The sequence below is a fragment of the Suncus etruscus genome, chromosome 4 (assembly GCF_024139225.1).
Source record: "Suncus etruscus isolate mSunEtr1 chromosome 4, mSunEtr1.pri.cur, whole genome shotgun sequence".
Classification (NCBI taxonomy): domain Eukaryota; kingdom Metazoa; phylum Chordata; class Mammalia; order Eulipotyphla; family Soricidae; genus Suncus; species Suncus etruscus.
This window is the reverse complement of record NC_064851.1, coordinates 113,128,678-113,141,515: the sequence shown is the minus strand read 5'-3', so window position 1 is coordinate 113,141,515 and position 12,838 is coordinate 113,128,678. Positions and strand designations below refer to the sequence as shown.

Below are 12,838 nucleotides of genomic sequence, written 5' to 3'. Positions count from 1 at the left end.
TCCCTGCAGACATTTTAAATGAGAAAAGGAAACATGCGGATTCCATTATTAAGCATGAATAAAATATTAATTTTAAGACACCCATGGGCAAGTATTTTAGCCAATGCTAGCAATATTGAGAGAAAAGAGACACCATATTTCCTTAATTTATTAGTTTTATTCTTTCAATACCAAGTTACCAGTGCTTGAGACTGGTCATCAAATGAAAACAAAGAATGCTTCCTTCAATACCAATCCCGAGAGATTGAGTCTATTCCAAGAAAGTCAGATTCAGTTAGTAGGGAATGTTTGCTTTGTTATCTTGATTATAACTGAGGCACAAGGATCCTAACTTCTTATTGTCATTTAGGCTACATACCCCCTAATACCTTTTACTTCTTGGATGTTCCAATATCTTTCAAAGTGACAATAGAACAGAGTTTCCTTTAGCTTTTTATCACAAAGCTCATGATAATGTGAGGATCTCACCAGTCACAAGAATCTCTAGAATATGTAAATGGAGACATATGAACAATTCAATTCTACAGGAAAGGACAGGTCAAGAGAACATCCTCACAATCAGTGGCCAGTGTGGTCCTTCTGCAGTGGATGTGTCTTATCCCTCAACTGGAAAGGTCACTGTTTTCTGCCTTATATATAGGAGAAAGCTGATGGATACAAGTTATAATAAGTGATAATTTACCCAAAAAAGCACCGATTAAAAATGTTCCTTTATGCTATGTGTATTTTACTAAGAATGCTTTTCAGTTGTCTCCCATGCCAAGCTGAAAAAATGTATTTTTTAAATATATTTTTATTTAAGTAACATGATCATAGTTGGGTTACAGTCACAAACAGAACACCCCCCCTTCACCAGTGTAACATTCTCCCCTCCCCCTTCCCATCCCCTGTCTGTATTCGAGATAGGCATTCTACTATAGTTATTTGTTTTAAGTTCAGTAAATTGTATTTTTTTCCCTTAAAGAATAAGAGTAAAAAATATAGTAAAGGTGTGTGATAGTGGCAATTGCCATTGTTTGCATAAGTTCAGAAAAATATGGGTAAAATGAAAAAAATCCTTGGCATGATAACAAGAAGGCCTCACCCCAGAAGTTTATTGGCATAAGACCGACTCTGGGTTCCAGGCATACCAGTCAAAAAATGCATTTTTAATTTGCAATATAGATATAAATATCACAATTTGATTGAATGTTATTGACTTCACAATTTGCTCTGACAATGAGCTACAAAGACCCCCAAAGAAACTGAGGCATCATATTTTCTTATAGTTACCAAAAACATATAAAAATTCAATTATTAGCAATTTGCACTTTCTGTGAATAATCAGAAATAATTTTCTATTCTGACACATTACAGTTTGGTCTTTTCTTTAATAAAAGGGTCCAAATCAAGATTAAAGAATGGCCATCTTCCAAAATCTCAGAAACTTAAGAGTTGAATAGAAGCCTTTTAAAATTGCTTTTTTAACTGTCCAGCAAAAGAACATTGTGCTAGAAGTTTCATCATTAGACAACTACAGGATTTTGAAAATATAATTTAAAGTTTTATTTCTCATACTATTTTTCAATCCTATTCTTTTATGAATAGTATAAAGGAGGTGGTAATCAAATGACCATCAAATAATATCCTAAACGAAGTTACAATATCTCAATTGAAAAATAAACTTGTCTAGAGTAATAAAATCTTGAACTGGAAAAAGGAAACAGTTTTCAAAACATAAAAAAATAAAAGTGAATATTTTTGAATCAGCATCTTCCAGAATACAAAAATGCGCTTAATGCCTTGATATATTTAGGAGGACTTTTCATTAGTGAAATGTTTTTTTAGGGTAAAATGACAAAGTTTTATGACATGGCATATGAGTTGAAATTGTATATGATATCCTAATGGTAAAAATAAATGTAAATACTATGAAATATGAAGATTAAAATTAATATTTTCATCATATTTATTAAATATAGACGATATATTTCATATATAAGTTTATAAACAACTATTGGTAAATTGATGTTTAAATAAAAATATTTTAGGTTAGAGATACTCATGATATTTTTTCTCTTAATATCTCCATGAAGGTTATTTTTGTAAAACTCTCAGAGGTTAATTTGCTTTTCATTATTTTTCATGTTGCATAATAAATATTTTGTTTATATCAGCATACTAAGTTTTATAACAGTAATATTAAAATCTTCATTAGAGTAAAGTATGTAAGAAAATATTTTAGTAAAAAATAAAATAAAGTCTGACTAGGCCTGGTTGGTAATTATATTGAAAATTAGTTTAAATTCATTTGGATGCCACAGTATATCATAGACACCCACACTGACCCATGTTTGAAATTCTTACATTATTATGTACAAGAATAATAGTTTAAGTTGACAAACTATTATACTGGCTAATATACCAGGCTCGGAAGAATCTCTTTTTGGGATCAAATCTTTTTCAGTTGAATAAAGTATTCAAATATCCCTATTTCTTGCTTTAATATCTATAAAATAGGGATAATTATAACAGTACTTTAACAGGATAATGTGAGTACTGAATTGAGACATGTCAAAACTTAAAACTGCATTGACTAAATATTAGTAGGGTGGAAACCCAAAATTGTAAGACATAATAAACAAGATTTTGGTTATATCTTCTATTTCTAAATTTGAGTTTATTTTATCAATTTTCTTTTGCAATGCCAGGGATCTAACCCGGGGCTGCACACAGGTGAGGCATATGCTCTCTGTTTAGCCAGAGTCCCAGGCATTTATTTAGTTTATTTTTAAGTACTCTAGAAAACATTTTTTTGCCATATAGGATTTGTCAAATTGAAATATGATGCATAGTATCTTGTGGAAAAGTTGCAGTATGATAAATGCATAAATTTATATGGTAACTTGAATTTCAACAATGAGGCTGCTTTCTATTTCTGGTCTTTAATTGCTCTTCCTTTATAGATTTATATATAACTCAGATTTAGATTTATAGGGCCTTATCTATTATATGTTATGTAAGGTTGTTATTGTATGAGCCAGGTGATACATTAGGGACTTTGTAGATTACTTCTGCTATCCTCATAATAAATCTATAAGTAGTTGTGATTATTTGCTTGCTTTTCACAGGGGAAAATATATTATATGCAGAGTAGATAAGTGACATCATTGTAATTCAGCCCAGGGAATCTAGTTTCATAGTTCTGAGGGTTTATTTTGTCCCCATGACATATATACACTAATGGTTGTGCTGCTTATATATAAACATTTTGTAAAGTAAAGTAAAGTAAAGATCCTTTGGTTTATATGATTTATGATTGTTTTCTGTGGAGAACTTGGGAGCTAAGTGATTATGATTTCATTAGAATCACTATGCCCAATGTTTTTAGATTGAATCTATTAGGTGTAGTCAGCCATTTCTCTGTTGGATATACCATATGGGTAAATAAAAGTTAATGCAAATCACGAAACAAAGTACTTGCTAACATTTAGAACTCTTTTATAATATATGCTGACATTGTTTACCGGGTAGGAAATTATAGGTTTACTAGATACTAACTTGAATAGACCAACTAGAAAAATATAAAGAAACACCTTAAGGAAATTCCTATCCACCAGAGTTCTCTTTCTCTTTAAGTTTTTACTCACTTTACATTTTTCTCTTATCTTTGTTCTGTCTCTCTGACTCTGTCTGTCACTCTTTCATGCACACACACTGACTCTTTAGAACTACTTTTAAGGGGCCAGCGAGGTGGTGCTAGAGGTAAGGTATCTGCCTTGCAAGCGCTAGCCAAGGAAGGACCACGGTTCGATCCCCCTGCGTCCCATATGGTACCCCCAAGCCAGGGGCAATTTCTGAATGCTTAACCAGGAGTAACCCCTAAGCATCAAATGGGTGTGGCCTGAAAAACCAAAAAAAAAAAAAAAAAAAAGGAACTACTTTTAAGTTAAGTTGTTAATTTCTATCTTGATGACATCTGTAAGTGTTCTTTGTTTGATATTGGAGCTTCCTCTAGCTGTACTAAGGGTTTACTCCAGCTATGTTTCTGGGGATCCTTCCTGATGGCATTGGGAGGGATTGATTGTATGCCATGCTGATTCTAACAGGGTAAGCTGCATGCAAGGCGAGCACTTTGACATCTATAACATGCTCCTGCCATACCCACATCCCAGATTTTTACCTGTATTGTTAAGTACAATTCAAACCAACCTTCCTTTCTTCTTTCCTTTCTTCCTTCTTTCCTTTCTTCCTTTCTTCCTCCCTTCCTTCCTACATCCTCCATCCCTCCTCCCTCTTTACTCTCTTCCTTCCTTTTCCCCTCCCTTCCTTTTCCCCTTCCTACTTCCTCTCTCCCTCCCTCCTTTCCTTCCTTCCCTTCCTTCCTTCTTTTCTTCCTTTCTTCCTACTCCTACCCTTTCTTCCTTCCTCCCTTCCTCCCTTCCTTCCTACTCCTACCCTCCTTCCCTTCTTTCCTTTCTTCCTATTCCCTCCCTCATTTTCTTTTTCCTAATCCTTTTCTTTCTTCCTTCCCTCCCTCCCTCCCTCCCTCCCTCCTTCCCTTCCTTCCTTCCTTCCTTCCTTCCTTCCTTCCTTCCTTCTTTCCTTCCTTCCTTCCTTTTTTCCTTCCTTCCTTCCTTCCTTCCTTCCTTCCTTCCTTCCTTCCTTTCTCCCTCTTTTCCTTCTTTCCTTCCTTCATTCCCCTCCCTCCCTTCATCCCTCCCTCCCTCCCTCCCTCCCTTCGTTCGTTCGTTCGTTCGTTCGTTCCTTCCTTCCTTCCTTCCTTCCTTCCTTCCTTCCTCCCTCCTTTCCTTCTTTTCTTCCTTTATTCCCCTCCCTCTCTCACTCCCTTCCTTCCTTCCTTCTTTCACCACACTCACCAGTGTTCAGGAAAATTATAAATGATAAATGTCAACAAAATTAGATAATACACAGAAGTTTATTGAATGATTTGTCACACAAAGATAAAAATTAGAGACTTTAAATATAATAAAAGATAGTACCATAGATTTTTTAATTCAAAAACAAGACTTGTTTGAATCTCAGTTGCTTGCTCTTTCTCATACATGCTCTCATATTCTTTCTCAATCTTTCATAAAAATTAAGAGTAAAAGAGAATCAAAAACATAATACTAACGGCAGTAGCTCTTTTGGCAGATATTAGAGAAATGACACAACATTGGGTATATAAATATTTAATATTGGCAATGTTTTAACTTGGAAATTAGGTGATAGTTTCAAGGTTGTTTGTGTTATTATACTGCATTACTATAATATGCCCATTATTTACATAATTGCTTAACAAAATATTAGTATTCATACCTAAAGTGAATATTAAAAATGTCCCTTGGAACTACCTTACACATTCATGGAAAAAGCTTGTACATTGTAGTGCCTTGGCATTTATAAATTAGCATAATTCAATTTCACATTCTACAGTGTTGTACTGGGTAATGTGATCCACCAAAAGATATTCACATCCTCAAAAGATTTCATAACCTGATTTTTCAAAAAACGTTTTGCAGATGTGATTAAGTTAAAACTCTAAGAATGGGATTACCTATGCCTGCCCATGCAATCACAGTATTCTTACAAACAAAAGAGGAAGATAGTCACTAAGAAGATACTAAATTAGTGACCACGGTAGGTCAAAGAAAATGAAAAGAATTACTCTCAAAACCTTTGAAAAAAAAACCAGCTTAAGCAGAGATCTTTATCTGAAAGTATTAAAACACACTTTGGGCTTCGACATCTATCCAGAATTATAAAGTCAAACATTCGTGCTTTTTGTAGGTTATTAAGTTTGCAACAATTCATTACAACATTAAAAAAAAACAAACTGATGCATATTTTGAAAAATATTTATCTGTATAAATTGTCATTCTTATTTCTAAACAAAAAATTATGTTTACAAGCTATTAGAGAGAACAGCACATTTAATGTGCTTTATCACAGAATGTATAGACAAGTGGAAAAAACAACTTAAAATTCTTTGACTTTTTTCTTTATTTCTAGGTGTCCTAAATAGAAATCATCACTAGTTTAAATATGATCAGAAATCAATTATATTTTTCTTTACATTAAATAAGGAGATGAGGCCAGACTGATAATCCAATGAGTAAGGTGTTTGCTTTACATGAAGCCAAACCAAGATGAATCTCTGACACCACTTATGGTTCCCAGAATCCGGCCAGAAGTGATTTCTGAGCACTGACTCTGAAAGTCAGGCGTAAACCCTGAACACCACTGAATGTGGCACCCCTCAAAAACAAAGAGGCATATGAAAAAGAAAAACAAAAGCAAAATAAAAATAAGAAAATGTATACTGGGACAGGAGCGATGGCACAGTGGTAGGGCATTTGCCTTTCATGTGACTGATCCAGGATGAATCGTGGTTCGATCCCCTGGCATCCCATATGGTCTCCCAAGCCAGGATCAATTTCTGAACGTATAGCCAGGAGTAACCCCTGAACGTAGCTGGGTGTGACACAATGTCAAAAAAAAAAAGGAAAAAAAAGAAAGAAAATGCAAACTATAATAAATGCTTCACTGGTTTATTTTTATAAGATTTTTTTAACACAAAACTACCATATTGTGTCCCACGCATCACAAAGTTCAGAACCCAGTACTCAATAGTGGAATAATTGCTCCCAATACCATCTCTGTAATATCTCCCTGTTGCCTACACCATCTGCTCTGAGAACTCCAGCATGGGGGCAAGAAGTCATCTGGGGCCACTGACTCTGAAATAATGGTCTACTGGGAAAGTTCTTTTCAATTTTCTCCTCAGTTACTAAGTGAAGAGGAAAGAAAGCTATTTTATTAAGAATCATTTCAAAGTGCAAAAAGCTCATTTCAAAACGTACTTTTAACTTCTCTGTTACCAGATATTTAGCTATTCTTTAGAATTATTGGTAGGAATACCCCTGATTTTATGTCACTATGTACTTTAAATATTACAGTGAAAGACTTGTAATTCACATTGATCACAAAAAATTATTTAAAAAATAAGGATAAACTTAATTATGTACCAATTATGAAAATACAAATGAAAGCTTTCAAAGTTACAGTTAGATCCTCAAAATATTACTAAAGAAAATATAAACAAAATATAGCCCATTTTCCAGAAGCTTGTTTTTTTTTTCTTATAGTATTACAAAATAAGAAAAATATCTATCATTGAAGCTATTATTGGTTACAAGAGTGTTGATGCTTTTGGAATTAATGTATTAAATTACTGCACCTTTTCCATCACCAAATTACCTCACCAATATAGTCCATCTCTTCGCCAACACCAGGCCCCATGGCTTGCTAATTTGGGTTTTGAAATATAAGGTCAAAATCAGTATTTTTTACTTTATATTTCCTTGTTTTATCTCTGTGCTGCAGATGAGTAAAAAAAATTCAGTATTGGTTCTCTTTCCTCTGATTTATTTTATTTCACATGTTATCTACTAGTTGTTTCCAATAGATACTTGTTGCACCAAATAGAACTTTTAGAATTCAGCGATGCCAATTTTTGGCATCTAGCTTTTCCCTCAGAGAAACAAAACACACAGATTTGAAAAGATATATTTACCTATAATATAATTCACTGCATTGCTAAGTACAATAGTCAAGATATGAAAATAACCCATTATTTTGTTCAACAAACAGTAAGTACAGTTCATAATATCTTTATGAATAGCACCACCACAATCTTGATTCAGATCATTTTTATCACCTGAAGAGAAAACCTACTTCCAGGTAAGTTGTCACTTCCCAACCATCATTCCCTTAGTTTCAGACAAATTCTAAATTGCCTTTAATCTTATATATTGGCCAACTCTGAATATTTCAGGTCAGTTGTATAATACAATGTTTACCATGATGTCTAAATATTTTCAATTAGAGTAACATGTCCAAGGTTTTATGTATACATATGTTTTAAAGGTTGATTTCAAGATATTATTAAGTTGATGGATTTAATGTACAAGAACTTTAAGAAGTTCAGGCACATGAATGTAAAGTTATAAAATTTCAATGACAAATGCTTCTGGGGCAAATATGTCACAACTTGAACCATGAATAAATAGAATTAGATAAATATAGATAAACATAAATGCCTAGTTCTTCCCTAATTCTCTATTATGTTGCATCTCATCCACAGCAATGTCACTAAGAAGTGACTGTATTGCTATTTCATTTTTCCCTAGTAAGAAAGAATCTTCCAAAGAAAACTAAAAGAAGCATATAAAACATCAGCACTTCAAATCTATCCCTATAATGTTTACAAAATACTGGAAGAAGAAGCATTAACAACCTAGTTGTTCTTTCCCCTCTACAGCTACTCATCTCAATTCTCCCCAACACAGATACTGCTGATGGATTGACTTTGATAGAGTAATTCCTTATTTTTATAAAAATATATCTTGTTTTTATCATTAGCTAAACATGTCAGAAGCCTACTCCTTTAAATTTACTGAAAATGTTGGAAGTTAACTATATTTCTTTATTTTTTTATTTAATAATTTTTATTGTGATCAAAGTGAATTACAAGTCTTTCACAGTAATATTTAAGGTACACAGTGACAATGAATTTGGGCCATTCCCACCACCAGTGCTGTCTTCCTCTCTAAAAAACAATTGTGTATTGTTTCTCTACATGTAATTTACAGAAGTAAATTAAGGTCAAGTCTGTGAAGGTTCGTAATTTACTCAGAAAAATTACTGACTACTCCATGGGAGCAGACCTTCAATTTGACCTTGAACAAGAAATTTTATATATTTTTCCCTTCAAGATATTTTTTAACTAAAGTTTTATTAACAATTTAGTAAACTTTTGTTGTTTTGCTGTGTTTTGGGGTCTTACTGAGGAGTGCTGAGAGGCTATTTTCTGCTCTGTGCTCAGGACTTGCTCCATGAAGTTCTGAGTAACATTGTGATGCCAAAGATCAGCATTACACCAGCCCTTCACCCCCCAATAAAAGCTGCCTGTCTGTGGAGCTATCTCCCTAATTCTTCCCTTTTTAAATTTTATTTATTTATTTATTTACTTACTTATTTATTTTGGTCTTTTGGGCCACACCCATTCGATGCTCAGGGATTACTCCTGGCTAAACGCTCAGAAATTGCCCCTGGCTTGGGGGGGTCCATATGGAACACTGGGGGATCAAACCGAGGTCCTTCTTTGGCTAGCGCTTGCAAGGCAGACACCTTACCTCTAGCGACACCTCTTAGGTCCCCCTTTTTAAACTTTAAATGAACACTTTGGTGGCAATTATTTCTATTGGAAAAAATAATACTCTTTTGTGTTATAATTTTTCTGTATTATATTGCATCTAATGTTAAGTAAAATAAGATCAAGTCTCAACATAACTATGATAAAACAAATCATTGCTAACTAGTTGCTTCAAGCCTGAAACTAAATGCCTTCAATGTAAATTGAAATGGAAATACATTGATTAAAATTTAATTTGTATGTATGTCAATACTTCATTCTGCATTGGAATTCATTTTTAGTACTTATTATTAATTTTATTTTAGGAAGCATAATTATGATAGTGCTGATGTTCATGGTTTTAGACTTTCACAACGAAAGTGCTTCGGTGTCTCCACAACTGTCCTGTGTCACATTTGGTCTACCTCTTCCTTTCCTTCTTCCTCCATTATTTGTAACTAAAGATCAAGGGTATGTCTAATTCCCTATTTTATTTCTCTATACCACAGATGGATGCATGAGATCATCCAGTATTTTTTGCACTGATTTATTTTACTTGAACTTAAAGCCCTCTAGTGCCTTGCAAATTGATGAAAGCTGAAAGATTTCATCTTTATATACATGCGTACTTTTCCAATGAATCTGTCTGACTAGGCATCTCTCTTTTTAGCTATTTCACAATTTGATCTGTTTCTATATCTTGGCTATTGTGCTACGTGCTGGGATAAACACAGGTGTGTATATATTCCCTTTGAGCTTTTGTGTTCTGGGGTGATGTTTCATCACTATTTTTCATTTGAATATTGATTTCTGCTACTGTTACAGCCTATTTAGTCACTTTCCACTAATCAGATCTTCTTTTTTTTTTTTTGTATGCCACATTCTTTTTTTTGTTTTGTTTTTGGTTTTTGGGTCACACCCGGCAGCTCTCAGGGGTTACTTCTGACTCTATGCTCAGAAATCGCTCCTGACAGGCTCAGGGGACCAAATGGGATGCGGGGATTAGGACCACCAACCTTCTTCTTGTGTCTGCTGATTAATCAGATCTTCTTTTAAGACTAAAGATCCTCACCTACTTAAAAAAAGATAAAGCATTTTCTGAATCAATATAACACCAGACATTTCCATAATAAATAAAATATACTAACTTGATTTTTTAATCTCAAATATTTATATACTATATATTCATAATTTTTAAATTATTATTCAGGGTAATCTTCATAGTAATTTTTGCAAAAATATTTTAGGGCCTCCTGAAGCTGTGTGCTCTTTCAGAATCAGTCCTGACTCTTCCTTTCATAAGTAACTCCCAGTGGGGTTCCAAGCAGCATATTTGGTTTGGGGAATCAAATCAGGGCTAGCTACTTACAAGGCAAGTGCCATTCCTGCTGTATTATCTCTCTGTGCCTTCTATTCACAGCTTATAAAATACTGACATGCAGACATTTTGCATATGTATGGTGTTGGTGGGATTGAAGATACATCATAAGGTTTAGTTAATTTTAACAAAGACAGAATATTTCTGGAAAGCTCTTCATTTTATGCTTGACCCCAGTATGATAAATGTCTAAGTGTACAAATTATTCTCATAATTATTCCAAATTTTTCAATATTTCATTAAAAGTGAGGCATGTTATTACACTATTGCTTTTTTAATCAATATTTAAATTTTCACTAGTTTCTCTAAAAAATAAACCACTTAAATATTTTGGAATGATTCTAATTTATGATGGTTTAGATTGGAATATTTTACAAAGAATTGTTAAATGTTGAATATTAGAAGAAAAACGTTTCAATTTAGAAAAAGTTAAATCATACTGAAAATGATGCTTACCTTCTGAACACTCCAGATAATGCTTAACTAGCTCTTGGTTGATTTTGAGATCAGTCAAGAAGCTGTGTAGAGGTTATTAAAGGCACTTTCACTCTGTAGAGGAATTAACTTCTTTTAGAAATGACTATTAAATATTGCAGCTTTGTTTAAGATACTTGTTTTATTTTATTTTATTGTGTTTGTTTTTTGTTTGTTTCTTTTGTGGCCACACCTGGCAGCACTTAGAAGATACTGCTTGCTCTGCTCTCAGAAATAGGTCCTGGCAGGCTTGGGGGATAATATGGGATGCCTGGGATTAACCCTGGTCTGTCTTAGGTCTGCCACATGCAAGGCAAATGCTCTACTGCTGTGCTCTCTCTCCAGCTTTCATTTAAGATACTTGTTTAGTGTGGCCAGCGAGATTGCATGAAGGTAGGGCTTTTGCCTTGCACGCGGAAGGACGGTGTTCGAATCCTGGCATCCTATATGGTCCCCTGAGCCTGCCAGGAGCAATTTCTGAGCATAGAGCCAGGAGTAACCCCTGAGCACTGCAGGGTGTGACCCCAAAACAAACAAACAAACAAAAAAGATACTTGTTGAGAATAACTGATAAGCTATTTATTTTATAAGCTAGTTGAATAGGGCTGAGAAGATAACTCAGTGGTGATTAGTCACAGTAGGTAGGAGCCAAGATACTTCATGGTTCCTAAGTAATATTGAAGACAGCCCACAAATACCAAGCTTGGAATTTCTCTCCCCACAACACTCCTGGGTATAAGCTCAAAACAAAACAAGACAAAAATTTAACTGACTGACACACACACACACACACACACACACTTCACCAAAATCAAAATTCTAAGGGGGGGGGGAAAGATCATTAGGTTTTTGGGTTCTTGGTAAGATTATACTATGCACTTTAGTGTTTTACTATTTATAGGTCCTTTAGATTGAACATATATGCTTATTTAGTACAAACATGCATACATATTCAGTGATGTTAAGATGTAGGACATTACTATAGTCAAGCAAAAGCCATATTTTCACACCTTTCCATATGTCATAAAATGTTGTCAAATCATGGATCTGTGCTTATATGGGCTTGTAAGTTTAAGACATGCATGTTTTATTAATGCAAACTCAATAGTGTTTAATACAGTGTAGAAGCTAAGTTTTAGAAATGCTAAAATAGTTCAATTTATATTAGGATTGTCATGAACTTATTGATATATTATTTTATAATTAACATTAGTTTGCTATTTTTGTTGAATACTTTAACTAATGAGAGAAAACAAGGACAAAATTAAATGTCTTTACCAACACCATCTTAGAAATAGAGCAAGAACAGAAAGTGAGAATTTCCTCATTTTCTTTCAGGCCTTGAATTCTTAGTTCATAATATATGAGTCTGACAGAGAAAACCCAATTCTCCTCAACAGCATTTCCATCTGTTCACACTGACCTAACACACAGCTCATACCCAAGGGCTTGGCTCATACTTTAAATATTCTTAAATGAAAAGTAGATTCTTCATGATCAAACATGGCTCGAACCAGCAAGACAGTCTTGCATTCTCTGTAATATTTGTGTTAATTGGTAAGAACCACAAAGGGCCTTTAAAAGGGCCCACACAAAGCCCCTTAATTTTAATTTAGTCCTATATGAAGTTTCTTTCCATATAAGGAGTTTCTTTTCTTTTTCCTTTCCTTTACAATCAAATTTTTTTCATTCTCACTCTGAGTCTGGACATCATCACTACTCAGAAAATAGGGAAGAACCTGGGAATCATAGAGACCTGCTATCACTGCTTCTGAGATAAGAGTCTTTGTTATAAATGAGCCCATCTT

The 12,838-nt window shown here is 33.9% G+C and overlaps 1 protein-coding gene and 1 pseudogene across 1 annotated transcript in view; one reads left to right on the top strand and one right to left on the bottom strand.

The window, feature by feature from the left end:
• Positions 1-12,838, top strand: part of LOC126005982 (prefoldin subunit 3-like) — a 1,144,584-nt pseudogene that overhangs the window by 396,132 nt on the left and 735,614 nt on the right.
• Positions 1-12,838, bottom strand: part of GLRA3 (glycine receptor alpha 3) — a 559,340-nt gene that overhangs the window by 103,097 nt on the left and 443,405 nt on the right. The gene's annotated exons all lie outside the window — the stretch shown is intronic.